The 26837-nt window shown below is 39.0% G+C and overlaps 1 protein-coding gene across 4 annotated transcripts in view; it reads right to left on the bottom strand.

The window, feature by feature from the left end:
• Nucleotides 1–26837, bottom strand: part of ZNF385D (zinc finger protein 385D) — a 472992-nt gene that overhangs the window by 168441 nt on the left and 277714 nt on the right. The window lies entirely within an intron of this gene.

Here is a 26837-nt window from a genome sequence, read left to right as displayed (position 1 = left end):
TTTTTCTTTTTTTTTTTTTTTTTTTTTTTTGGCAGCAAGCGTGTTTAGTGACATAACGTGCTCGATTACATAATAGATAGGAAAGACAAAGCATATATTGTTAGCGTATTTTTCTTTGAAGGGCAGGCTCCAGGAGAAGCCCTGAGTGCCCCGATTCTTCAGCTTCAGCAGAAGACAAAGGTGCTTGGCACTTTGCAAGATCATGTCCCTCCAGGACTTTTTTTTTGTTTTTTTTTTTTTTGTTTGTTTTTGGTTTTTTTTGTTTTTTTTTTTTTTTTTAAAAAAAAAAATCAGTAGTTCCATTTCGATAAATTATTTTAGCCTGAACGCTGGATAAAGCTCAGTCTGTTTCTATTTTTATAAAGCAATTGACAAACTCGTAGTTCAATTTCAATAGAGCTGAACTGATTTTTTAAACTATGATTTTTTTTTTTTTTTTTTTTTTTTTGCATGAATAACAAAGCGCGAGGATGGGAGACACATGACAGTGAAGATTTGTAATGGAGTTTACAACCTTTCACCCTCCAGGTCTCTGGTTCCTTTCCGGACCAGGTTGATAAGTCATTAGCAGCTGGTAGATATTTTATGATTCTTTGACAAATGGAGTGGTCCCAAGTTCATTGTAAATAGGTCTCCATACAGTCCCTGCTGCTATATGAACTAGTAGCAGCTTCAGAGGAAGAACGACCAAAGAAATTTACCGAACTACTCTCCACCATCTATAAGTAGTGCCTCAGGACCAACGTGACACACGCCGGCGTGGCAGCACAGTGAAGACGATGCGGTCTGCATTTATGCACGTATTATGTCTCTTCTGTGAATCAATAGAGGACCTTGGTTTCCTGCTGCCAGTCTGGCATGTATCATTGATAATACACTTAAACTAAATAAAGGTAAAAAAATAGCGGACAGCATGCTGAAGCATTTATTTCACTATAATAGGATCTAACGGGATGAATGCTTTCATTCTGCAGGAAAGAGGATGACAGGTATAATTCATTTAAAGCTCCACTTCTTACTTGTAAAAGCTCCACACAGTAACTACTATTTCACGAGGTCTGACCACTTAGGGCAAAATTACCCCACTGGCACAGCAGCCAAGGAATGCTCCAATTGCAGCAGAAGAGTTAAGAGCCCTGGTGTACATCACTGCTATGTATCTCTCAGCAAGAGTCCCCCGCAGCATTGCTCTCACAAGGCTTCGTGCTACCTGTATGAAAGTCACTGAGATTAAACACCGCTGGGGAGATCTGGGGCATGGTCTGTCCCTCACCGACAGTCCAACAGCTCTACATTTCTGATGCCTAGCCTTTCTCAGTGCCCTTTCTTATTCTCACTGGCCCTAGGAAGAGGCATGCCTGAAATGAGACACACGCAGTACACACACACTCCAAGATCAACTTTGCTTCACAACTAAAAAGCACACCGTGCAGGAGCACACTTTGAGGTCACGGTGCACAAGGGAGGGAGGTCAAGATTTCTTGTGTGGTTCAGACTGACCGACAGCAACATAAATTGAGCAAATCCTAAATCACGGTGAAGAAATACCACCTAGAAACCCCTGGGGTGGGTAGTGGTGGAAAGCTGTCCAGAAACCACATATTTTAACTGGAGGGTTTGGACAGCAAGTAACAGAGGGCATTCATGGCACCTTCCTTCCCTCTATTTCATCATTATAGCTCTCATTCGCTTCTACTGTACAGGGAGGGACACCTTGCTACAGGAGAAAATACCACCGTCAAAGGCTGGTTTAAAATATCTCAGCTGAGCCACTCTAATATCCTCTGAGCAGTAGGTATGTGCTACTATTAGGAGCCTTCTGCAGCACAAGCATTCCCTCTCCTCCCCTCACTGAGGGTAAAAGCTCAGAGAATTAATTCACTGTGAAATCCTTCGGCTCCTTCGCTGGCTCTGAAGTGCTTTTGCAGAAGCACTGCTTGATGTCCTTCAGGACAGCCTGCACCCAGGCACAGCATATGCCTGTGGGGCTGCGTTTAGCGTATCACAGAAAAGCTTGGGCTCACTCTGCTGGGAGTCATACCCCGTGAGACGTAGGCTTCCTCCAATCCTGACATTCCTCTGCACTGATAGGTTTTACCGATTCCTGCCGTCAGCTGGCCAGCTGAGAGCCCGGCTACAGACAGCTGTACAGATGGGCCGTCAGCAGTCGGGCAACCATGCTGCCTCTAAACATCCCTCCTTGAGAGAGCTGCTCTTCTAGAGAGCCGCTACCACTTTGGTGGAGTCTGATGGCAGGTCAGCTCCCCAAGGAAGCACAAACAGCACAGTGCCACGTAGACCGACATATTCTCCACTACTTGGTTCTGAATGTTCCCTCCAATTTTGTTTTGCCCTTTAGAATGCAAAACAACCAGGAATGTCTCCCCCCTTATTGCACCTTATTTGTGTTCCTACAATAAGCGTACAATCCAAGTAGCCAAAGAGAAACTAAACCAAGTTTTCTTTAATTTCTTTGCATTTCAACTATGGAACGAATGCAAGGGAGGAGGGAAAACCACTGGTGGTCTCTCCTGGAAAGCTTTCACAGCCCAAATTCATGTACTACACGCCAAACTCTGCTTTCATTTACACACATGCAACATTAATAAACTCCAAAAAAAGAAGTAGAGTTTCAAGCAAGGGACAAAGAACAAATTTTATTCCCAGAATGGGATATTGTCACTGTCAGTGAAAGCAAGGATTAGTTTAGTAATTGCAATCCCAAATGGCTGGTGTTTTAACTCAAGCACTGAGGACTCTGCTGAACACAACAGTGGGGAAGTGGGGAAGCAGTCAGGAGCAGCAAACACTTGCATGCGTCTGGAGATTTGAGTAGACTCAGTGTAGGCATGCAGCATCATGCAGAATGAATGAGCAAATTTGCCCACGGTGTTAGTCCGCCATGCAAACGCCCAAGCATCAACAAGCCAATGCAGGCTAACCAGCATTTAGCTGTGCTACAGATGCAGGTCAACTGCAAAATTATCATATTTTCATGCATGGCTTACTTATAAAAATAAAACCCCAAAACCCTTGTGATTCAGCAATAGCACAAACATAACATGAAAAAAAGTACCTTCTGCTGAAACCACTACCCGACACCCTTGTTTCTAATAATAGAAGTAGCTTCTACTCCCTGAAATCCTCTTTCCCAATAACCTGCTTCTTTTTTTCCTAATAGCATCTCCACCTTGATTTCTTCTGCCCTTCCTCACCCTGAGGGCTCCATTTTGGTAAAGGGTTTGCCACGAAGGGCAGATTTTCAAAACGCAGACTACCCCACAAGACGTCACCTCCTCAGAATAAACAAAAAACAAGCTGAAGAGTACTCATGTCCCAGAGGTACAGCACACCCCCTGCATTTTGCCAGAGCTGGAAAGCTACAGGTTAACTCCACGCCTGACTTGGTCTAGAGCCAGAAGGCCACTTCGCAAGCAAGCCGAGCTATCCGTGCTTTCTTTTGATTTTTATCTATCCACCGATTTACACAATGCCTCCATGGTAAGTATTAAAACCACTCGCAGGCATGTCTGTTGCCGAGACCAATTAATATTTAATATTAATGCACCCAGTTAATTCCCTAGGATTCCTGGAAAACTCTCTTCCACTCTTGAACTCTCCCAGGAGGCACCTAATATTAGATTTATACCCAGACTCTCACCAGTTGGCTTTGATGAATTTCAATTAGCGAGGCTGACCACAAACCTTTTCCTGCAAATGCAGAAGCATAGTGAGGGGCCTTCTGCTGGCCGAAATGTAAATGGTAAGCAACAAAATGTACTAGTGACACAACGTTTTAAGTTTATGCATCATGTGTAGTAGGTTAAAATTTCTCATACACTTGAAAGGTTTCCAGTTTTCCCAAAATAAATGTTATCTACTGTACACTGACAGCTATTAAGAATAAAAATGTATTGCGAACGTTCAGGTCTGAGAATAAAGTGGGAGAAGCAATCCAAATCACACTTGATCTACTAATTTTTTCAAAAGCACCCCAAAACTAGAAGATCCTCGAAGGTAAAGTAAGGCTAGAATTTCTACATAATTTGGAAGTTTATGAATTGCAGATATTTAATTCCTATTAATACTACAATAACCACAGCACAGAAATAAAAAACAGCAAACAAGCCACAGTTTTGTAAGACTCCGAAAGTAATTGAAAGTGTTTCCAAGTGCACATTTTTTTGTGCCTCAAACCAAATATACTAAATACATCCACTAGAAATTTGGTTTGTTTTTATTTTGAAGCCATCTGGAGTAGTTTAAGACATACTACACAGTAATGCAGATTTTGTGATTTGTTGCTAACCTCTTGAGGTTACACTAAAGGATAAGAAGGGAAGGAAGAAGTTACAGTCGTATATTTTAACCAGCCACAGAGGCTCATCTTTGGTTTTGCACGTTCTCCACTGGCTAAAACTACCAAATGGTTTTTGTACCCTTGACTCAGAAGTGTCACTTCTGGAACTCTGCAGTATTTGTCACCATGAATACCATTTAACTGCAGCAGTACCCAAAGGAACTCTGTACTGCCACACGTGAATACAACTGGAGGAACTTAATTAATCTTCCTGTCACTTCCATGATGCTTTTCATTAGTTTAGCTGCTATCTGATCAACTGCTCCATTCTCTATTGGAAATGGCTAACCAGAACCTCCTATAAAAGCATTTTCAAGAGGTAAACAAAGACTCACCTTTGATTCTGAGAGCCACTACAAACCTTTGCCATGCAGACTTTTATCAGTTCACTAACAGTACTTGCAGCACTGTTCTTTCTTAAACAGCTGGGATTTTCTACATAAAAGGCTTCAGAAATATACATAGTAACAATACCGTGTTTCTGTAAGCTTAAAGCTAGTACTTCTAGTATTTTACAGTTTAAACGTAGATGACATGACAATTGAAAGGTTGTATTTTCCTCAGTTTCCTTCCCATGGATATGGATAGTTACTGCACAAACAAACAGAATGCTGCCAACGTAAAACCAAACGGACATTTCGGGCACTATCGCTGCTTATTGTTTTACTAAACACACATTCCTGTCATCTTTTGCTCCTAAGCATGTGACAAGATTTAAGATAATGAATGTGAATGAATACACAAATGGTGCAGAAGCTTCTATGACTATGTATATTGATAATAATTTTAAAGAGAAAGGTGGTCCTAAAAGCAAATTACAAGACCAAGAAGCTTGTCTGAGTTGATGCCAAAGATATTTTCATACACACACAATTTAATTTTTTTTTTTTCCAGTCAATGACTGAAAACTAGCACCGGCGGCAACATCGGCTCCAACATCCATAGTCCTTCCCTTCTCCCTTTTTCCCCTTGTAATTTTATGTCTGTACTGCATTCAGTACAATTTGTCTAATGTGTGATTTTTGGGTATATCACATGTAGACAATCCATCACTACCCTTGTCAAGGTGAACAAGTTATTCAGTCCATCCTTCTGACTCTCGACAACTTTGCAATATACCTTTTGAGATTCATCGCTCAACCACAACACAGGGATTATATTCTCACAATTTAAGAATTTATTACATATAAATTTAAATTTATAAAGCCAGATGTTGCACTGAGAAATTCTATACAGCTTTTGCCTGCTAGATTTTTTTTTTTCACTATGATTTACAGGATGCAATCTGTTCATCAGTCTGACTTGCGTTTCACATTTCTGATTGTACCATCACAAATTCGTTAAATTTGGTATGTAGAGAATCTGTCAATTATCTCCTCCTTAATCAGATGCATACGTGCCTTATGCTGTATAGTGCATCTGTTTAAAAGAAAACAGTGGTCAAAACTATGCACATCTATTACTTCTAAAATCATCTTTATCAAATGACAAGTCTCAAGTAACAAAACCAGACATTACATAGTGAGATGGTCTGTTCATACTGCCTGTTTTACTTGTCTGTATATTCGGTTAAACCAAAATAACTAAAATTGATTGCATATTAATTAAAGACCTTTTCATTTTGCTCAGAAATTATAGCAATGCAATCATTGCATAGGTATCAGTTACACTTCAATTCCAGCCAAACATTGGCGCTCCTGTACAACCCTCCCCTGCGGTTTCACAGGGATGGTTTGGGGTTTTCTTTTAGGACTTGTGTGCAAAAGTTATCCAGGCCTATTAATTTTAAACAGTCTTTAGTCCAAGTAGCTGCTGCTTGACATCTTTCTTTCTTTCTTCTAGGCATTTTGGAAAGTAGAACACTCATGATATGAGGACAGCATCACGCAGTTTTCACACTACAGAATAAAAATATTTATTTAACACTTACGACTCTTTCAAATCACTCATAACAATCTTACTATCTCCATCTAGTGGCTTATAGTATTAGGATTTTTGTTCTTAATACACTAAAACCTTTTAATTGTTTTTTGTCTTGCCAACTACTGATTTTTCATTTCCTGTTTTTGGCTTTCCCTGTAAGTTCTCCATACTTCTTACTTCTAATTTGTATTGATTAGTATCTACTTCCTCTTTCATAATTTCGTTCCAAGTTGCTTTTTAATTTCCTTTTGCTGTCCTTATTTTTGTGGCTAAACCAGAACAGACTTTTAGCCAAAGTTTTCCATTTTCTGAACATGAAATGACTTTTTTTTTTTAGTCATCTGGTGACCTACAATTATTAAAGAAGTGTCCGTTTTCCTCCCAAGCCTTTCTATCTTTTTTCTTCCCAATCAGTTCTGCTCCTAATTTTCCTTTCAGAAATAAACCATCTTGAAGCACAAAATATGTGAAACATTTCATTTGTATTCTGTTTGCTCCTATAGAATATAATCAAATCCATTTCCACACCCTTAAGTCCCTAAATGGAAAAATTTCAAGATTTAGGCATGAAACAATACTTCTTCATTTTCTTGACGCTATATAGAGCTGTTCAAAGATGAAAAGAAAAAAAGCCAGAGTTGCAATGCAGTACGATTTTACATTTCCCAGTGATTATGAAGGCACTGAACTGTGATTTCAATATATAACTCTAAGAGGAAAATGCCAGCAGATGCAGTTGCGACGTGAGCGGGTGCAGAGCAGCTTGTTTTTCATACTGGGTCAATTGATGTGAGCAAGGCTGCAGTGCAGACCTACAGCCAGGAAGGGCCACAAACACCACCAGCCACCCGGCCCTGCAACTTCCCTCCTGCTTCAGAGAGCTGAGATACTGTGCAGCAGCACCTGAAACTTCTGCAAGGTGCCATCACCATGTTTGGAACTAAGAAGCAGCAGGAGCTCAAGGCACGTCCAGCTTTGACTACCTGGAAAGGAGACATCTCAACTGAACTAGACAGTGCTGCAGGTGCCTCCTGGGACAACGCATCCCCCAGGGGAAACTGTTATCTGAGAGGAGGATTGATCCCTCTCTGCAGGTACTTCTCTCATTCCACCAATCCACAGAGGGGTATCAACATGTAACAGGTTAGATGATAAACTGTTTTATAGTCACTAGAAATGAAATTTCTCCTGCCTAACTGGCTAATAGTTTAACTGATGTCACAGATAATGCACATTATGTGTTTGGATTCCTTTTTAATATCCAAGGAAAAATTATTTTGGCCAACATGATGTTATCAAAGGCGAGTAAGCTGCAATCTATCAGGAACTACCGTGCACAAAGGGGAGGAGGACAAAATGGCAGCAGACAAGACACTAACTTGAGGGTATAAAAAGATGCAGGCTACAGCATAGCGTTCAACTTTTTATAAGATAATTTTGAAAAATTTATACTGATTTTGTTCACACCAGCGCTGAATTTGGTTCACGTGTCCATGTGTAAGCATTTTGCAGTTCCAAACATTCAAGCTTCACAACACAGTTAATGAAACAAGTCATCAGGAAGTGAAAATGTCAGCGACATTTACTCTTTCGACAGTAGATCTCACTGTAGGTGGGATTTGATTTGGAGACTGATCCTTAAGTTTTTATGTGTGCATGTGGGTGTCTGGATGTCTCATTTCCCGTCACAGTCAACGGAGATCAAACTGATACAGTCAAAGTCAGAAAAGTTATCACATCTGGAAGCAGACACCAACTTTGGTTGGCCAAGAAGCTGTCCAAGCTCCATTAACTATAAAGAATTTCATGGATCAAAAGGGGAGCCTAGACACTTGATTCACTCTTGATACCTATAGATACACACCGAACTATACATACTCTGAGAAAAGAGAGCTGAATCCCAGCTGAGGCTTCCAAACCTCTTCAAAGATCTGGCGCTTCTGCAGGTCACTTATACCCATTGAAATTCAGCTCCATCTGGGATCATCACAGCAACTACCCACTGTGCTCAGCAACACTAAGCAGCAATTTAGAACAGAACATGAAGAACACCTGCAAGCGAAACTAGCATGAAATTTATACAAGAACAATTGAATTATCTCCTAAGGAATTAACGATAACATTAGCTTCCCCAGTGCTTGAGAAAATTTTCTGAGCTCTTAAATGGCCACACAGTGCCTCAGTGCATCCTGTGCAAAACCCCCAAAGATTAAAAATGTCTGTCTCAAAAATCTCTGGTACAGAGGAAAATATCACTCTTGAATGACCAAGCTGGCATCGTACAATAGCCATGTTCAACTAAAATCCCTGTGGATTAATTCATGTTTACCTTTAAGAAAAATATAGGAACATGTGACAAACTGGCTGTTAGATGATATAACCATTCAGTGTTAATAGTGAAAATAAAAAAAGACTGTTAAAGTCACCTGGAAACGATTTCTTTTAAATTTCACATGCTCCAGTACTCTTCTCTCAGAAGGGGGGGTGAGGGAGGGCTGGAAGTCACTGCTTCTTACCACTCTGCCAATAGTGTTCAAATACCTTCCTACCTGCTTTATAATAATTAACAGTAAAAGGAGAGTTTTCATCTCTGTTTCCACCTTTTGATCTTATTGACAGAGCCTCCTGCCATTCTAATTCAGAACAACATCCACAGCAAAAAACTTGTCTGTATCTGTTCCTGACTTTCTTGTTACATCTTATTCCTGTACAGTTTCCTTTTGATCTGCCATACTTCTGAATTTAATTATCAGGTTTGAAAACACCCTACCATAATAGCAGCCTATAAGTAATTCTGTTTCCCACAGCTGAATGAAAAGACTGTATCCCAAAGCCAAGCTTTCTCTTCAATACGCACTTTTCAGAATCCATCTAAATACAAATACTTTGCAATTGTATTTATCCCAAAATAATTAGGAAATAAATAATTTTGAAAAAAGATAGCCTAAATACAGTACTGCTGTTATTTTTCTATAATTCAGTGACTTTAGTTTTTAGTAAGTTTGCCACTCAGCACCTCTAAAAATAAGCCTAGTTATTCTAGGTGCCTAAATATGGATGTAGAGATAGAAAATATTGGACCAAGTCCTCGCTTCACAGAATTTTTTCTTCTCTGCACTATAGAGATGAATGGTATACCACAGATAAAGGTGTAAATTACAGCTTAACTTCATATTTCTACAAAGCATTAACAACTGAAAGAATTTCAGATGGGTTTGAAAACCCCAAGCCATCTCTCTCTGGACTCTGTAGATATGAGACAACTGTTTCAGGTGTACTGACTGTCTATGAATTCATCTTGGACAGAAGGATCGTTCATGCCAACACCATCTCAGCTTGGGGGTGTTAGAGGAGGAGAAGTTGGCTGTAGAGTTTTAGGGGTCCGTGTATCTGCCCAGCACTGAGAAGTGGTCTGCAGACAGCAGAACAGATGATTTTCTTCATGAAGATGCTCGACGGTATGCAGAATTATTACACTCACTACATCTGCAGATCCTCTACTTTCTCAGTACATAAAAAAAAGTGATTGTCATTTCATGAACATTTACGTTCTGACTGCTTGGAGGTGACTACAACGTGAAAGACTTCCAGCTCACCTGTGGGTTGCAGTGATTTGGCAGTTTAGTTTTGGGTAATAGAAAACTGCATCACCGACAGAAAAGGTTTCAAGGAAAATAGTGCAAGAAACATGAGGCCTTAGTAAATTAATTTCATACAAAAGTCTGCAGCGCCCGTTTTATCCCACTAAAGATAATTTATCACGTTTTATAAGCTGTTGATACTTTTTGTACTGATACACTTTTCATCATTTATCTACCACTCCCCTGCTCACTGTCCACAGAGCATTTAATCAAGTAATTATTTTTCCCAAGACTAACTGTCTGTACATTAAAATCCACCGAGCCATGTTTCATCTTCATTTACATCTCTTAAAATCAATGACTTTAAAAAAAAATACAGGAAGTACCATACACGAGGAGTGCAATGTTGCATAAAGCAGGTACACACACTCATATATGCACATATTTATATTCAGCCACGTATACACACATATGCATGCAGCATAACATAACAGTGCTAGATGCTTTCTCAGATGTATAATTATGTATAAATGGTAAATAGCCACATTGTAATTCCCCTTTCCCCTTCTTTCTGTCTCATTCCTGCTCATCAAGGTGATCTTTTTTTTTCATCGTTGGATATGAGGCCAAACTGTAAAATTAGGACTGATAAAATTTGCACTCTATTTTATTATTTTTTACTTTCTATTCAGTACCCCAGAGACATTTGATTAGAATGAGGAAGAAGTTAAATTATAATAGTCAACATTTTAGCAGGTTACAGTATGATTAGTGTTAGGAATTATCCTTAATAAAGTCCTAGCGGGTTCCTGCTCATTGCTGCTGGACATAAAAATTTGTCATGACTAACTTAGTCTTCTGGGCCTCATAACTGTTCTAGACAGGTTAGAAGCCTCTTTTTTTTCCCCCATCTTTGTTGAATATCCCAACCAATGCATAGGGGAAGCATAAGAACGAACCATGGTTTTAATCAAGGTCCTTGGAGAGGGTCTTCCACTGGGTAGAAGTCCATTGGAGCCCCCTGAAGGCTGGGCATGTTAGTCCTAGCTGGAGGTTAACCAGCAGTATTGCGGGCTACTCAAGGCTTGTGCCCCTTATGCAAGGATTAATATCCACGGTTCCATAGCACATGCTTTACCTCCCATCACCTGTCCTCATCCATTCATTACAGGAATTTGGACTACTGTCTCTTAGACAGCTGGTGAGTGCTTTAATAAGCTTGTGATATTATCAACTTCTGTCTGATGCTATGAATGTTTAGATCTACAAAGAAAGACTCCACTAAGAAACAATAAAAGAAGATCTTTAAGGATAGCTCACTTGTGTCAGTAGGTCACCAAGGATAGGTAAGACTGAAGGTAAACACCTTCATCTGAATCAAGACAAACAAGTAATTAAAACTGTCCCAAACATCCAGGTAACCTTTGTTGTGTTTTTTGGTTTTTTTTTTTTTTTTTTTTACTGGGATAAAAATGCAAGCACACTTAAATGCAGTTCCTGACTCAGAAACTTAATCATAAAACTGTTGGATACATTGCTACTAATAGCCATTTTTTGGATAAATAATAAAGTGGGGCCCATGAGTTACTCTTAGGTGCCAGTCTGGGCTCAGTGGAGGGAGACAAAATACATTGTTACTTTAAAAGAATATAGATAAATATTTATTCATTGCATTTTCATTGAAGTTATATAATTTTAAATTTAAAGATCTGAATCTCTTTAATTTTCTGCTAAGTTTAAAGCAACAGTAATCACAGAACACCACAGTTTAGAGGCTTTCACGCAGTGTTTTGAGAAGAGTACTTCCAGGGTTTCTTTAGAAGAAAGTTACACAGAGTACTACCTAGCTACATACAAACAGCAAACTTACAAGAAGAGATTGTTCTTTACATATTATGTGACTACTTAATATGATTTTCCAGTTAAGAAGCAGATTAACTAGTGGTTTGGTTCTGCTGTTGCACATGCTACATATATCATCATTTTTCTGCTACAGTCTTTTGCCCTTTTGTAAAGAGTAATTTTAAACTTTTCATAGAATATTTTCTAAGGGAAGGTCAGATCTGAGAGGCTGCTAATGGATTAGCCTTTGATCTTTTTTCCTTGACTTACTTGCATTCAAGCCTGCTGGAAAATTTTGTAAAATGACAAATGCAAGACTGACTGACTGAACAAGAAACACCTATTCCTTTGAAAGGGAACACTGCAGGGGGGTGAAACAGTTTTTAGCAAAAAATTACAAACTGTTTAATTTATGGAACTTTAAGAAAGGCAGATGTTAAGTACCACCACTATACATATATGCACATTTCTAAATGTATCAGAGATACCAAATTGTGAGATAATGAGAGCATATTACATGAGTCATCAAAGCATGTATATTCCAAGGGGGGCATAATTACTCATTTCTGATGACTGGCTAAATACTATAAATACCACATCACTGTCAACCGGGGGTCACACAAATAAATCCTTTCAAGAGGGGCAGTTTGACTGTAAAGCTGCTCTAGTAGGAAGCAGTGCTATCCAAATAGTTCTCTCCCTTTTTAATCCTAGTTAAAGACCCTTTCAACTCAGCAAGCTAAATGATGCTCGCTCATCAACAGCGAAACACTGGCACCTTTTGAGATGTCCCCCCACCAGTGCCAAGATAAGCTTCACAGAACTAAGCTTTCTGTGCCCTGACTGATGAAGTCCTAATTTACCAGGCTTGAGGCACCGGTAATACAGAAAGATCAAAGGACATCAACATTTGTGATATAATATTTTTGCAAGAGTTGCTGCATTTTCAGCTAGCTGATCTTACGAGGCGGGAAACAGTATATCCTTGTTTTGCAGATGCAATGTGGATTTAACAACACAATTCACGAGATTAGTTAGTCAGAAAAAAAAAGGCTGAACCCCTGGAGCTCTTGACTCTAGGGCAGCATTCAGCTCACACTGTTCCCCTACATATAAACAATAAAACCAGCTGTGAGAAAGCAGTGAAGATAAAACCTGTACTCATCTCTCATATAACTGAAAGAACATAAAACATTTTACTATGTTGTACAAAAGCAATGACACATTTTCCTTACACTGTGTTTACTTACATGTTTGTGTTTGGAGCTGGCTTTTATTCGTTTGTTTGTTTGGGGTCCCCCCCAAGATAAAAAAAGGGTCATTTTCTCCTGGTATAGCTTCAGTGAGACTATGGAAGTCACATTGGGGTGAACTTGACCCAAATTGTGTCAGGAGGAGGTTGTGCTGCTAATAATGGAAAAGGGCTTTTGTTCATTATGTCACTATTGAGTAGTTTTCAAAAAAATACTTGCAAACAATTGTTGTCAGCTTTCAGACGTAATTTTATAATACTCTTGTGGCCTTCATGCTACATTTTCATCATTATCACCAACATTAAATCACATTGCCAATAACATCTTTAGGATGATTTTGAATTCTTCAGGCTTGAATTTAATTACATAATGTAAACTAGAAAATGTCTTCAGCATGCTTTGAGGGAATAGCTTATCTTGGCAATTGTTAAATTCTGTTATGTTTAAAATATTTGCATTTTGATAACTTCATTCTGCTACATACAATATTTATTGATCTTTCTCAGGAATCCATTTTCAATATAGCTTCAATATAGCGTGTTGTATTTATTTTCCATAAACCCTTGACCAGAGCATATTCTTATATGGCATTTAAGAAAAAAATAAACAGGTTTTAGAGAGTATCAATATTTTGTTTTATAGCAATTATAAAATGGGGAAAGGCACCCCTATGCATTTTTTTCCCTCTGGACACAGCATTTTAGCATACACCAGCAATATTACCTTAGTTGCAATTTTTCACAATAGAAATACAGTTACATGGGATGCTATCTGTGTATATCATGACTCATTTACTACCTAATTTGACTCATTCAGAGTGTTTTGTTCTTGTGGGGTTTTTTGTTTGTTTCATAGGTTTTTCTTAAGTATTTTCTGGAGCTCTCTTTTCCCCTCAACTGATGATTTCTCACTCTCCCAAATCCTCCCCTCTTCTGTCATTCTCCCTTCTCTCTCACACTCATGGCAGTGCAAACTGCATTTTCAGACACAATCAAAGGATTTTTTTTTTCTTTCATATTTATTTCACAGAACACATCTAAATGTGGAAGCACTTTACATGTAGTCAGTCAAGCCAAGTTTGCCTTCCACCTGCACCTGAATGAAGCTCTTGAAATGCACAAAAGACCAATTCTGATTAGGAGGATTGCAAGAAAATATGACACAGATTTTCATCATTTATGTAGTAATACATATATATATAGCTAACAACAGGCATGCAGATTTTCACATCCTTTCTAATTCTTAAACTTCAGGAAGACAGACCAGTATGTGAAAAATCTCACTTCACAGTTGATGTTAGCAAGTAAGACAGCGTTTCCAGCATGCAGTATCCGTGGCCAACCATTCTATAAACATCCAGCAAGTCTAAGGAAGACTTTTCATGGCAATGTTTTTGCTTAATAACACACCGCTTATTAAGGTCTGGCTCAAAAGTATATTATTGCAAGTAATAGCATCCTGCTAATACCTTAACTATTTTTCCACAGATAATAAGTCTCCCTTTCAATACCCATGCTACATCACCGATCTGATTCACTGGTAGGGTGAATCTCAGATAAGCAACAGAAATGAAGGATTATTGCAGTCACAGTGTGGAAATTTTGATCAGCTGGATGTTTCCATGCAGTAAATAGTGTGCAGCTGCACACCACATCTGCTCTGGCACAAATGTGTCCAAAAAGGGATATAGGGTTGGCCAAAATGGGCACTTTTTACACAATTTTTGTTTCCACTACATTTCCAACAGTTAAAGTATAGGCCAGACTGTTTTGGAAGCTCTCTCAGATGTGGAGTATACAGATGAGCAAACATAGCAGTATGTTTATAAACAGATCTCATAGCAAATACTGACATTCAAGTATTCTATATGCTTTTGGGATTTGAGGGTCTTTCATGAAGTGTTTGGTAATTTAAAAGAAAATCCTCGCTTCCACAGGTTTCAACCAATTTAAAGGAAAACTGGATCTCTTAACAGTCTTTGGTTTCCACAGTATTAAAAAAAAAAAAAGAAGTACTGCAAAACAGTTTCAAGATATGAAAATAAATTGGATTTTTGGCTTGGATTATTTTTGTTTATTAGGGGTTTTTTAAGCTTTGTTTTTATATGTTATATTAAAACCTAGATGATGTCAATGTTTTCTTTACTGTATGAGGTCATCTTACAGAAGATATGCAATAGAGTAATCACGTGGAATAGATGTTATTTGAAAAAGAAGAATTTAATGGCTTGCTGACAGAATATGCTATAAAGAAATATGCCACAGCCTTACTTTTTGGGCAATTGTCTGCCTACAAGTGCTCCCAACAATAAGCAGGGGTATATAATTTTAAGAGAACATAACACTTAAGTGCACGTGAAGGCATGAAAGACTCTAGCTCCTACTTTTTTCAGGAGCTTGATGACTTAATTTTTGTTAACAGGCACAAAAAATGTGCAGGTGGCTTATATCACTTGAGCAACTCTCTTTGCACCTAGATAGTTTCCATCTAAATAACCATAAAATTCTTTGGCAGCATTGGCCTTGTTCCTTACTTGTAGCCTGTACAGAGAGGGATCTAATGGCAAACATAAAATGACATGTAACATCTAAGTTACGTGTTTCTATTGAATATTTGGAAACTAGTCATGGCACAGAGTTACAGATTTTCAGCTGTGAGCAGACTCCCTATAAGTGTGGTTCGTATAACTTCAGCAAAATATTCTTTATAAATCTGGATCAGAAGCAAAACCCAGTGAAGAACATTTGCTGCCTCTGTTGAATCATCCCAACTCGGTTACTACAACTCACCATCACAGTGGTGACTCAGGCTGACACATGGACTACATTAGCTCCAAGGAGAGTATGAAAAAATAAGCTTCTGACAAATTTCTTTGAACTGAAAGGAAGTCCTCCAGAGGAAAAAAAAAAAAAAAAGCAAGACTTGGAGCAAACACCTCATACAGTAATATCCATTTTGTTATTCGATGTTACCTATAAAACAGTAGTCCACAAAATGGATAGACACAGTCAAGAGTGCATCTAGCTTGCTTTCAAAGCAATGTAATAATTTCTTTTGTCTTACGTGTGAACATAGGAAAGTCTACATCTGCAGGTTCACAAACTCCAGAGAGTACATTAGAATACCAATGTCCAGCCTGAGGTGTTCACACTGCCTGCATCTGAACTAGCTCTCTAGATTTCCCTTATCACCAATAGAGACAGGCACTCTTACACCTCCATCAGCTCAGCCTACAGTGAAGTCTAAACTAGGTATGACGAATCATTCCTTGGAAATGTCTAGTTTCATTTTGTTCTGCCTCCTATGTTAAATAAAAAAATTAAGCAATTAGGTTGGGTGTGATTCCGAAATGTAGAAGCCTAAATTTCCTTACAAATCCACTTGCCCCTCCTGGGAATATTGGACCAGCGCATGAAAATCAGCCTTCAAGCCAAACTTACGCAAGCAAGCCCTTCACTTAAGATTGCTCACATGCACAGATTAACCCAACTGCGGGTGGATTTTTTTTTCTACCCCCTCTAGCTATCTCTGTGGACCAACATTTTTGCCACATTCTATCAAAAGGGGAACTAAAAATGCAAAGATTATTCATCTTCTCTGTCACTAGATCCATAAGCTTTCTAAAAACCAGCAGTTCATTATACATTTATGTGGTGCTCCCAATGGTGAAGATGGAAACTGATGACATTTTAAATTTCCAGAACAGCTAAACCCATGCTACTGTGTGATCTCTGCCTTTACCTTACAAGCGCTCTCCAAGAGCACGGTATAAAAAGACAAAAGAAAAAGAAAAGTATATAACAAAGAACAGAATGGACCATATCCTGTAGTCAAAAAGTTCTCAGAAGTAACTGCTCAGAGAAGTCAGGAAGGCTCACATAGACAGCTTTTACCCTAATTCTCTGCAAACACAGAGTTGATTAACTTGAGCTTGATGCAGCAGTACACATATCAAGTAGCTACAAAATTGCCGTTAGCACGAGCAAGTCACTTGTGCAAAAGATATAGAAAAGTTTACAGTGATAAGCTGTGCAATATGGGTCCAAACATAGTGTACTCACAAGCAAATAGTAAATCAGCAACTAAAAGGCATATCTGTTTACACATGGCCGTAGAGTGGAATTAATGTTCTTAAGCCTATTGCTCTTATCCAGAAAACGGGGAGCCAGCAGAGCAATCCACAGCTCTGCCTTGCAATACAATCAAAGGGGGGAAAAGAAAAAAAAAAACCAACCAAAAATCAACAAAAAACCCATAGGAAACACTTTTAACATTCTTTTACAAGAGGCAGAGAAGGCAATGATTTATTAAATACAATCACATATGAGAGAGCCTCCAAAGACCAGATTTATAATAATTACTACCTCTACTGGCACCTTCTTGCCTTTTAAACTTTGAAGAAAAGGATGTGGGAGGAGGTCATGCACAAGAAAACATTTGTCATCCAAAAGGCTCTCCTCTATTCCTATGATAAAATAATTTCTCTTATAATACATTGCAAAGCAATGAACTTCAGTTCCCAAATTATGCTCTGTTAGCATGAATCATCCTGGAAAAGTGCACTCTCATTTCCCCTCCCCTTTCAGGTCAGTAATCAATGCTCCTTCAACTATTTCATTTATATGAATTTTTGTTTTGCGTTCATGTGAAAAAATTCCAAACGCCCACAAACCAAATGCATGAGGACAAGCAAGGAACGCCGAACAGCCTCTTTCCTGTGATGCCTGCCTCCTATTGCAAGCTTTTTGGTAGGATCCAGACAGGATTGCACTGGCCATTTGCTGCTATTCGTACGGGGTTTTTTCAGGCTTTTAGTCTGCTGCCTGAGGAAAAGTGTCTCACAAAATATTCCTATATGTTTAGTTCACTGTGCATAAATTTCACACACATAGACAAATGCCACACTTGCTTTAAGAGGCCAATTTAAAATTTCCTGCGTTTACTTCGCATTCCCAACACAACAATAATGCTGATGCTACATCACATTTCACTCTGCTGGATGCAGTCCCTGGAAGAATATCCATTTTAAATTGGCAGAAACTGAATGATTAATACAATATTGATTGCAGGGAAGTTTGTGAGTAGAGAGCTGCCAAGCCATTGGTTGCCATACCCCATCAACAGGGAGCTCTGACAGATTCATCTGATGCCTCTTACACATAACCTCGTACATTCCTAAACAAGATTTAATGTATATTCTTCAGACAGAACATGTTACTGGGGTAAAATATGTGGCTATGAAAAGAAATAATTTTCCCCTATGCTGGAATTTATCATGCAAGTATATAATCACTTGTATTCTGGCTACATGACTGCACATTAAGAGTTCATTAGCTTTATGTGTAATGCTCTTACTTCTATTCATAAAACCATGCAACAACTCAATACAAACACAGTTTGTAAGTCTAAGCCATCTTTAACCCATCTTGAATTTACAAGTCACCTTTGTATTCCTGTGCAATGTCACTAAGCCAGACTATGCAAACCATTTTCAAGCAGCCTTAGGAATGTGTCTTAACCACGTGATAACGATTGAAGGATATAATCCAAAGGGGCTGCTGCATTACAACCCACAAAAATTTCTGGCAACTCGTCTGTTGCTGCTATATACAACCACCATTAGTTTTAAACATGCTCTTTCTTTAGAAGGAAAGAGTAGAAATAAAAAATGAGGAAAAAGAATAATTAGATCAAACACACTTTTAACCACACTTGCAGTCTAGGGTCACTGTGAAAGCCCCAGCCAGCTTTAAAGCCTTAACCTAGGAAGCTTCACCTTTTACCCCGCTGAAAGTTACATTTGGGGACATGGATTTGAAGGACATTTTCACAGCCATTTTCTGTATCCGAGAAGCTAAAGCCCTTCCCGAAACAATTTGACTGACATGTATAGACTGAAAATATAGATTGTAGGCAAGTCTTAACAGAATACATTCTTGCCCCTAGCAGACATTATAGACCATACTAAGGATTTACCAGGATTCCCAGACTAATTTAGCTGGCAATCTGTATTTTTTGTATGTGTGTTTATCAATCCGATGTAAGAATATTACCACTTAGTACAGTTTGGGTATTAACAGCTAGCAGCAATTTAAACTATATTTTTCTGGTACCAGGCTGTTGGGGTTTTGTGGTTGTTGTTGGTTTATTTTGTTTGTTTGTTTTTTAATTACATTTTAAGTAAAGAAAGAAGTATCACTTAAAGCACATACTTCTCAACTCTAAAGCTGCCACTAAATTCACTTCAATCAATTTTCCAGAGAATGGCAATTATTTTCAACAGTTTCTGCAGTCTCTGCTTTATACCTAATAGGCTCACAGTGATTAATGTAAGATTTCAAGCAACAGAAGTGCAGAGCTAAAACAAAGCAGATTTCTTAGTGCATAATTCAGCCTTGTGGAGTCATTAATAATCAATGATGATGTATTGATATTTGTCTGTGCTGTCTGATATTAGTTTCTATACACCATGTCATGACTTTGTTTGGAGAACATGGAGACATTAACTGCAATTTATGAGAAATTCCCAAAGTACAATTCTTGTAGCCACATGACTCTTACTATTGATACCTGTTTGTGACAACCAGCTGAGTTTTTAAAAATTAAAAGCCCAAATGTCTGCTTCCTTATTCCAGTTTTTCATAACTGCAACTCTACTGGCTTCTATCACAAATGGCACTACACTTTTATATCTGTATATATGCACATCTATTTATAGATGGTGAGCAAATGAAAACCATCTCCAGCACACTTTTATCCAACCAGTTTTCTTATTCATTAAAATGACTTGACTAATCTTCCATTGGTACTGCATTAGATTATGAATCAGAAGTCTCACTTCAAAAGAGATAGTGCCTGTCCATTAGAGACATTTTAATGCTTTAATGTTGAAAGTCTGCACTTCACCAGATGTCTTAAAATCATACATCCACTTTCAGTCCATATATTATCTCAGAATCAAGCTAATCTGCTACACTAGTGGAGGGGAAAAAAGCAAACCCACCCACCTTTTAAAATGCCTCCTATTGTGCCATAGTGGTGTTCTAGAACAGTACTGCACTAGCTGCAACAGAATAATAAGGCTATTTATACTTTAGTTCTTGGTAACTCATAAAACTAAGTTACATCTAAGTAATTTGGGGGGCATTAAAGCTTTCAGTGTCTGCAGAATAAAAGTATGCTAATGAACAAAACAATTTTTTTGTATATATAAATGAATGTTATCTTTCAAACCAGAACCAAATTCCCTAGCTAAATCTCCGAATATAATTTCCTGAGCTTGTGTGAAGTACCCTTTATGTATGATTATTATTTTAGCAGCTCTGCTAAAAAAGTAAATCTTTTACATTCATTAAAAACTAGTAGTTGCTTTTTAAGCACATTAGTGCAAATAGATTTATCCCTATCACAAGGAATCAGGCTATGCTTTGCTGACTTTCATTATCAGAAAATAGTCTCATTTGTCTTTTTTTCCAGATGAAGTTTTGTTTACTCAGTTATATTTTAAAAATTAAAGCTAAAAGCAACTCTAAAACACAAATTAAACTCCATGTACTACTACACATGAATCTACAACCAGCAAAACTTTTAACTGAGTTTTGCACTTACTACTTTTTAAAAGGGGGGGGGGGGAGAAGTTCTTTTTTTTAAATAGACATGGGTTATGAGCCAAATGTTCATTCGATTCAACTAAAAAATATGATCTCCAGCATGTGGGCAAACTTCTTTCTTGAATTCTACCTTTCCAAGCTACCTGGCATGTAGCAAAACAAAGTACCTCAATGCTTCAAGAACATCAGGAATGGTTTTAATACACCTCTAAGAAATAAAAAAATAAAGCAGACACGGATCACAATCTGTCCTTCACTAGACCGGCTGCTTCACCTGTGAACCGAGAGTATATTCATAACAAATTAATTGCTAAAGGAGTCTACCTATGTGAAAGAGTCAGCTTGAAGAAAAATACTAACTCAGATATTTTGATCCTCAGACACCAGGTATAGGAAATTGTTGCCATAACTGCTTGGGATACCCTTGAAACTGCTGCATTCCAGACATTCAGGACGAGTTGCTTTTAGATATTATCACTTCAGAAAACTGCAAGCTGATGCTTTTCTCACATCTACATAGACGTTATTTAAAATTAAGTCCTGCCCTGTTACTCAGATTTGAACTATGTGAACAGACCTACTGTGTGTCAGCCCTCACGATCAAAAGACACAAGGCAAAGTGAGTAATGGCATCAGAAACTGGCCCCTTAGGTTAGAAATATCAGTGTTTCATATGGATGTATACAGGTATGCAGCGAACAAAACCTACAGAGTTAAAACTTACAGTTAATGTCAGGTTTCCTACCTGGATTATTCATATCCTGCATGATTTCTATGAAAAGCTAAGGACATGACAGAGACTGTAAAATTAAAAGAACAGTTGTACAATCATGCTTTTACTGTAGAAGACTGATAGTAGTCTTGGAAATCTAACAACGGGGAAGCCACTGAAGCCAGAGAAATGTACTAATGAGGCACAGTAATAATCTGAGAGAAGTCAGTAAAAGGGAAGAGCCAGACATCCTCTGATAAGCAGCACGAGACAGGTTACAAGTGCCAAAAAGGTGAGGGCAGGGAGACTCTTATTCCTGATAAACTGATAGCAAATTCTCACTATACTGCTCTGAGCAGCCTGGGACAAGGCAAACATCTCCCTTACAAAACTGGCTTCAGGCTCCCACTGTGAAATCCAGCATCCCCCAAAGGGGCATCTACCAGCCAAATTGCCCACCCTAGCCTAATGGCAAGATCTACCTCAACAAGCCCAAGCAATGCAAAGGGAAGTATGTCACCTCTGCTCAACCCTGAAGCTACACTGATTATTTACTTCCTCAAATTACAGCTTTTTTCCAAGTTTGGCAATCAAGACCAAACTTCTGCTTTGCCTGATTCACAGTATATACTTTTTTTTAACCTAAAAATCCCCTTGGTTAGTGTGAAAAATGAATGCTGCTCAGCTGACAAATACAAGAAACATTAACTGGGTCCACTGTTTCCCAAGAAGCGGAGTGCTGAGGGCAGGCAAACCCACGGGAGCCTGCAGCCAAGTGTGAAAGTCTCTCAGGAACTGCAGCATGCTTCCCATCAAGCTGCAAGAGTTAGTTTGGGGATGGATTTATCAAGCCTGGAGGAAAGTCTCCCTACCAGGTGCAGCTCCATCCATTTGATCACTTTAAAATGAGATGAACCAGACATGCCGCATTAAAAACTTCCAAAGACAGAACCTGTAACAGTTACTTTACCTTCTTTGCTCAGGAGGGAAGAGACATAGGATTTACTACACTTCCTTCCTAGATACAAACATTTATTTCTTGTCCCAGTTAACTTCTCCTTACATCTGCCATTGCTTTTCCCTGAGCTGTGTATTAGGGATACCGTGCTGGACATGCTGTGCATTGACTGTAGCTTTGATGACTGCAGAAAAAAACGACAATTCAAGACATGATGAAAGGGACTTGACTTACCCTCTGTGGTGGCTTGACCCTGGCTGCACACAAGGTGCCCACCAAAGCCACTCTTTCACTCTCCCTCCTCAGCTGGACAGGGGAGAGAAAATATTATTGAAGGCTTGTGCATTAAGGGCAGGGAGAGATCACTCACCAGTTACCATCATGGGTGGAACAAACTCGACTTGGGGAAATCAGTTTAATTATTCCAAATCAAATCAGAGAAGGATAATGGGAAATAAAACCCCTTCCCTTCAGCCTCCTCATTTTCCTGGGCTCAACCCCACTCTCCAGTTTCTCTCCCTCCTCTCCCCGAGCAGTGCAGGGGACGGGGAAGGGGGCTGGGGTCAGTCCATCACAGGCTGTCCCTGCCGCTCCTTCCCCCTCAGGGGAGGCTCCTCACACCCTGCCCTGCTCCAGCCTGGGGTCCCTCCCATGGAGACAGTCCTCCACGAACTGCTCCAACATAAGTCATTCCCATGGGCTGCAGTTCTTCACAAACTGCTCCAGCGTGGGTCCCTTCCACAGGGTGCAGCCCCTCAGGCACAGGCAGCTCCAGCGTGGGTCCCCGCAGGGTCACGGTCCCTGCCAGCAAACCTGCCCCAGCCTGGGCTCCTCTCCCCATGGGGACACAGGGCCTGCCAGGACCCTGCTCCAGCGAGGGCTTCCCACAGGGTCCCGGCCTCCTTTGGGTGTATCCCCCTGCCCCAGCGTGGGCTCCTCCATGGGCTGCAGGTGGGTACCTGCTCCACCATGGAGCTCCATGGGCTGCAGGGGGACAGCCTGCCTCACCGTGGTCTTCACCAGGGGCTTCAGGGGGGATCTGTGCTCCAGTGCCTGGAGCACATCCTGGCCTTCTGCACTGACCTGGGTGTCTGCAGAGCTGTGTGTCTCATATAACCTCACTTCTCTCTCCAGCTACGTCACCCAGTTTTCTTCCCCTGATTCAATCTGTTATCCCAGAGGTGCTACCACCGTCACTGATGGGCTTGGCCTTGGCCAGCGGCGGGTCCATCTTGGAGCTGGGTGGCATTGGCTTTATCGCACATAGGGGCAGCTTCCAGCATCTTCTCACAGTAGTCACCCCTGTAGTCTGTCCCCCACCCCGCCCCACCAGAACCTTGCCATGGAAACCCAATACACAATCTTATTTTCAGGTTTGCAAATAGCCACCTCATCGAGGAGAGCTGCTACCCCACAAGAGCAGCACTGAGAACCCCAGGTGCAAGCTGACTTTCAATAGGTCAAATGATTTTTAATTTTTAAATTCCCAGCTTTGCCAAAGGACATTTACATCTTGCTACTACTCATTACTTTCAGGTCTGATAATTTGGTTTGTATAACGACATATTTGTGTTTTACGTACTGAATCAACTAACATGACAACCACATAGTCTGACCTTCATTTAGGTTAATCTTAGGAATGCAGAGTTTTAAATGTGCATTTCTCTAAGGTTAGGTGGAGACAGTATTTCCACAGGATGCTCAAAGCATCCCTAGGGCTTTAACTAGCACTGAGTAGAATGAAGAAAGAAAGAAAAAGTCAACAAGCCAACCTAATAACAAGTCTTACATAAATTACGCCCTATACTAGCCAGTTGGGAGGAAAATTGTTTTTTTATTTAGGCCATAAAATAGTCAGTGTGTGTGGTCTGGGACACTGACAGTTAATTAGATTCCAAAGGTTGTTTATAGCTTTCTTTCCATTTGACCCCTCCTCATTCCTTAATGTATCATCTGTCTTTGGACATCTATGAAATTTTTCTTAATGTTAAAAATAGAAACAAAAGTCTGCCTATATTTGGTATGTTATAACAAAACTGTAACTCGCTTTTCTCTATCAAACTATCAGCTATTAGGAGCAGCAACTATAATCTGTACAAAGAACCACATCAAGGACATTTTAAGGTGCTGTGGAAGCAATTCTAAAAAGAAGGAAAAAAAATACTTTAGTACTCTCAAATTTATACCATGACCCTGAGCCTATTTTAACAGAGAACAACAGGAAGGTACCCATAATTTAAATGGGAATAGGACAGGACTCCAGGGAAGATTCTAAATTTTGTGTGGTTTATATATTGAATCAATGTGAACTCTTCCATTTTTGTAGTAAAGTATACATAATATGTTTTCAAATAGTATTACATATTATATGCACATATACTGAAGGTAAGAAACCAAATGAGAAACTTAAGGCAAAAGTGAATGGACTTACATTTCAAAACGTTATTAAAATAAAATCTCTGCTCCCAAGAGTGACTCAGCCCAGTGATGACTTTTTCCACCTGTATTTTGTAACCATATTGTGTTTGCACTACAAAACTTGGATTTTATAAAGTCTTAAATTATGCTAAACCATGGATTTGGAACACAGTGTCTTCATTATCCTATTTCCCAGATCCAGATAAAATAATATTTGAAATACAGCTAGTATAATTGCATAAATAATTATTTAGATTGCATACTCGAGAAAACCCTGCCAGTAACCTAAGGTCAGCACTCTCATAACACTAGTGTCTTCCAGTACAAAGCCTGTAATAAGGATTTCGTCAGTTAACATAACAGTAGTTAAAAAAAAAAAAAAAAAAAAAAGATCGATCTTAAACAGAAAATAGCGCCTAAACTTTTAATCCTGCTTAGACATGCATTCTCAACAGTTCTCAGGCTCTACTACTCCTATGACAGCATTTAATCCAACATTTCCAACACTCAAAAATGTTAGGTTTTCTCCTAAATTACTATAGTTTTCTCCTACATCTTCCCTTCCAACCCCACATTTGTTATCAACTTGGCATTACTAGAAATTTCATTTTACTATATTTACTTATTACAAAGCAATTCGGTGATAAAGAAATACTCTGAACTTGCTATCTTTATCTTGTACATGTGATTATTGATAAAAGTTGTTTAAAATAAAAAATAAGAATTATTCTGTTGTATTTTATGAAGAACCATATTTATCACAGACTCCAATATTTTAAAATTTGAAAGGCTTGTACCTTTCTAATATCCTGCTTTGGAAGAAGTAATCTCATTTCTAGAGCATAATGATTTATTTCTTTTGCTAGGATTAAGAGTTTCCAGACAGTATGATTTCTGAATGACAGAAACCATTTCAAAATGACAACCCCCCCCCCAATTTTTTATGGCTGCTACAAACAGACTTAAAGACATCAAAATAAAGTACTAGTCTTGAGTTAAAAAACATTCTGACACCTTCAAAACAAAATATTTAGCCTTTCCATTATGAAACAAGTAGAAAGACTTTCCAAGCATTTTTAAAAACAATTCTTCTAAATTAACTTTCTCAGCCTATCATTATTTTCTGGTTTAGTGGTTCAAGCCAATACTAAGAAATTCCTTAGAAGAGGCAATGTGCTCCACTTTTCTTGTAGGTTCTTAAGTCCATATCTTGTACGTACTAAGGATTGTGACTTTTCTTCTGAAACGGCCTCAGTGAAATATTGAGACCACCGTTAAAAAAATGTTACTCATTGTGAGGAAAAATATGCTTACACTCTATGCTTGTAAAAGTATCGACCTACCATGAAATTTTAGTAAAATCCAGACTGTGGGAATTTTAAGGAACCTCTATTGGAAGTATTTCACAATTCCTACTCGAGGGTAACGGATTTGTCAACTATTGTGCAACTAATGTAGAGCCTGAATGACAGTCCCTTGGCAGGATTTGCAGAATGAGGAACCATCAGCAGACGTTCCCCTTGCTATCAGGGGAACTCGGTGCAGGAGCCGGAGAGGAACTGCCTGAAGCCTTCCTGTGTCTGCAGTTCTCAGCATTCTGGCAGGGCTCCTTAGGGAATCTAAGTATAAATCCCACTAAAATAAACTTGTAGAATCTTCAAGGCTTTCGAAATCCAGATTTCAACTAGTCTGCTGGAGACTCTCACTAAATCACATGTGGAATAATCTATATTAGGTGTTCAAGACTATTTTATCCACAATAGAGAATCATGTGTTTTAAATTATGAATATTAGCTGTCAAACCTTTTCTTACGAGTTTTTTTAGATTGCCTGAACAACAGAGGATGGCATAATCATGTTACACGCTCCCTGTATAAATAGCAGTGGTGAGAAATGAAAGTTGAAGCATAGACAGTGATGCAGCCATTTGTTTAGAAGATTCAATTACCACTTCTATACAGAACTTGATTCACTACCATTTCTGAAACTGTTTCCTTTTATTGCAGCTCAAAATTTATGGGAAGGAGCTTTCACTTTTCACTAAGTGGATCCAAACTGGTAGACTTCCTGTCACTTAAAAAGTATGCAGTCAAAGGCAATGTTTAAGCAACAGACGCTTTCAAATAAATAATGCAAAGCACTCGAAGCTACCAGTGTAGCTGGCAGAGAGAACGTACTGT

The sequence above is a fragment of the Falco punctatus genome (assembly GCF_963210335.1).
Source record: "Falco punctatus genome assembly, chromosome: 4".
In the NCBI taxonomy this organism is placed as follows: Eukaryota; Metazoa; Chordata; class Aves; order Falconiformes; family Falconidae; genus Falco; species Falco punctatus.
This window is presented reverse-complemented; position numbering and strand designations above follow the sequence as displayed.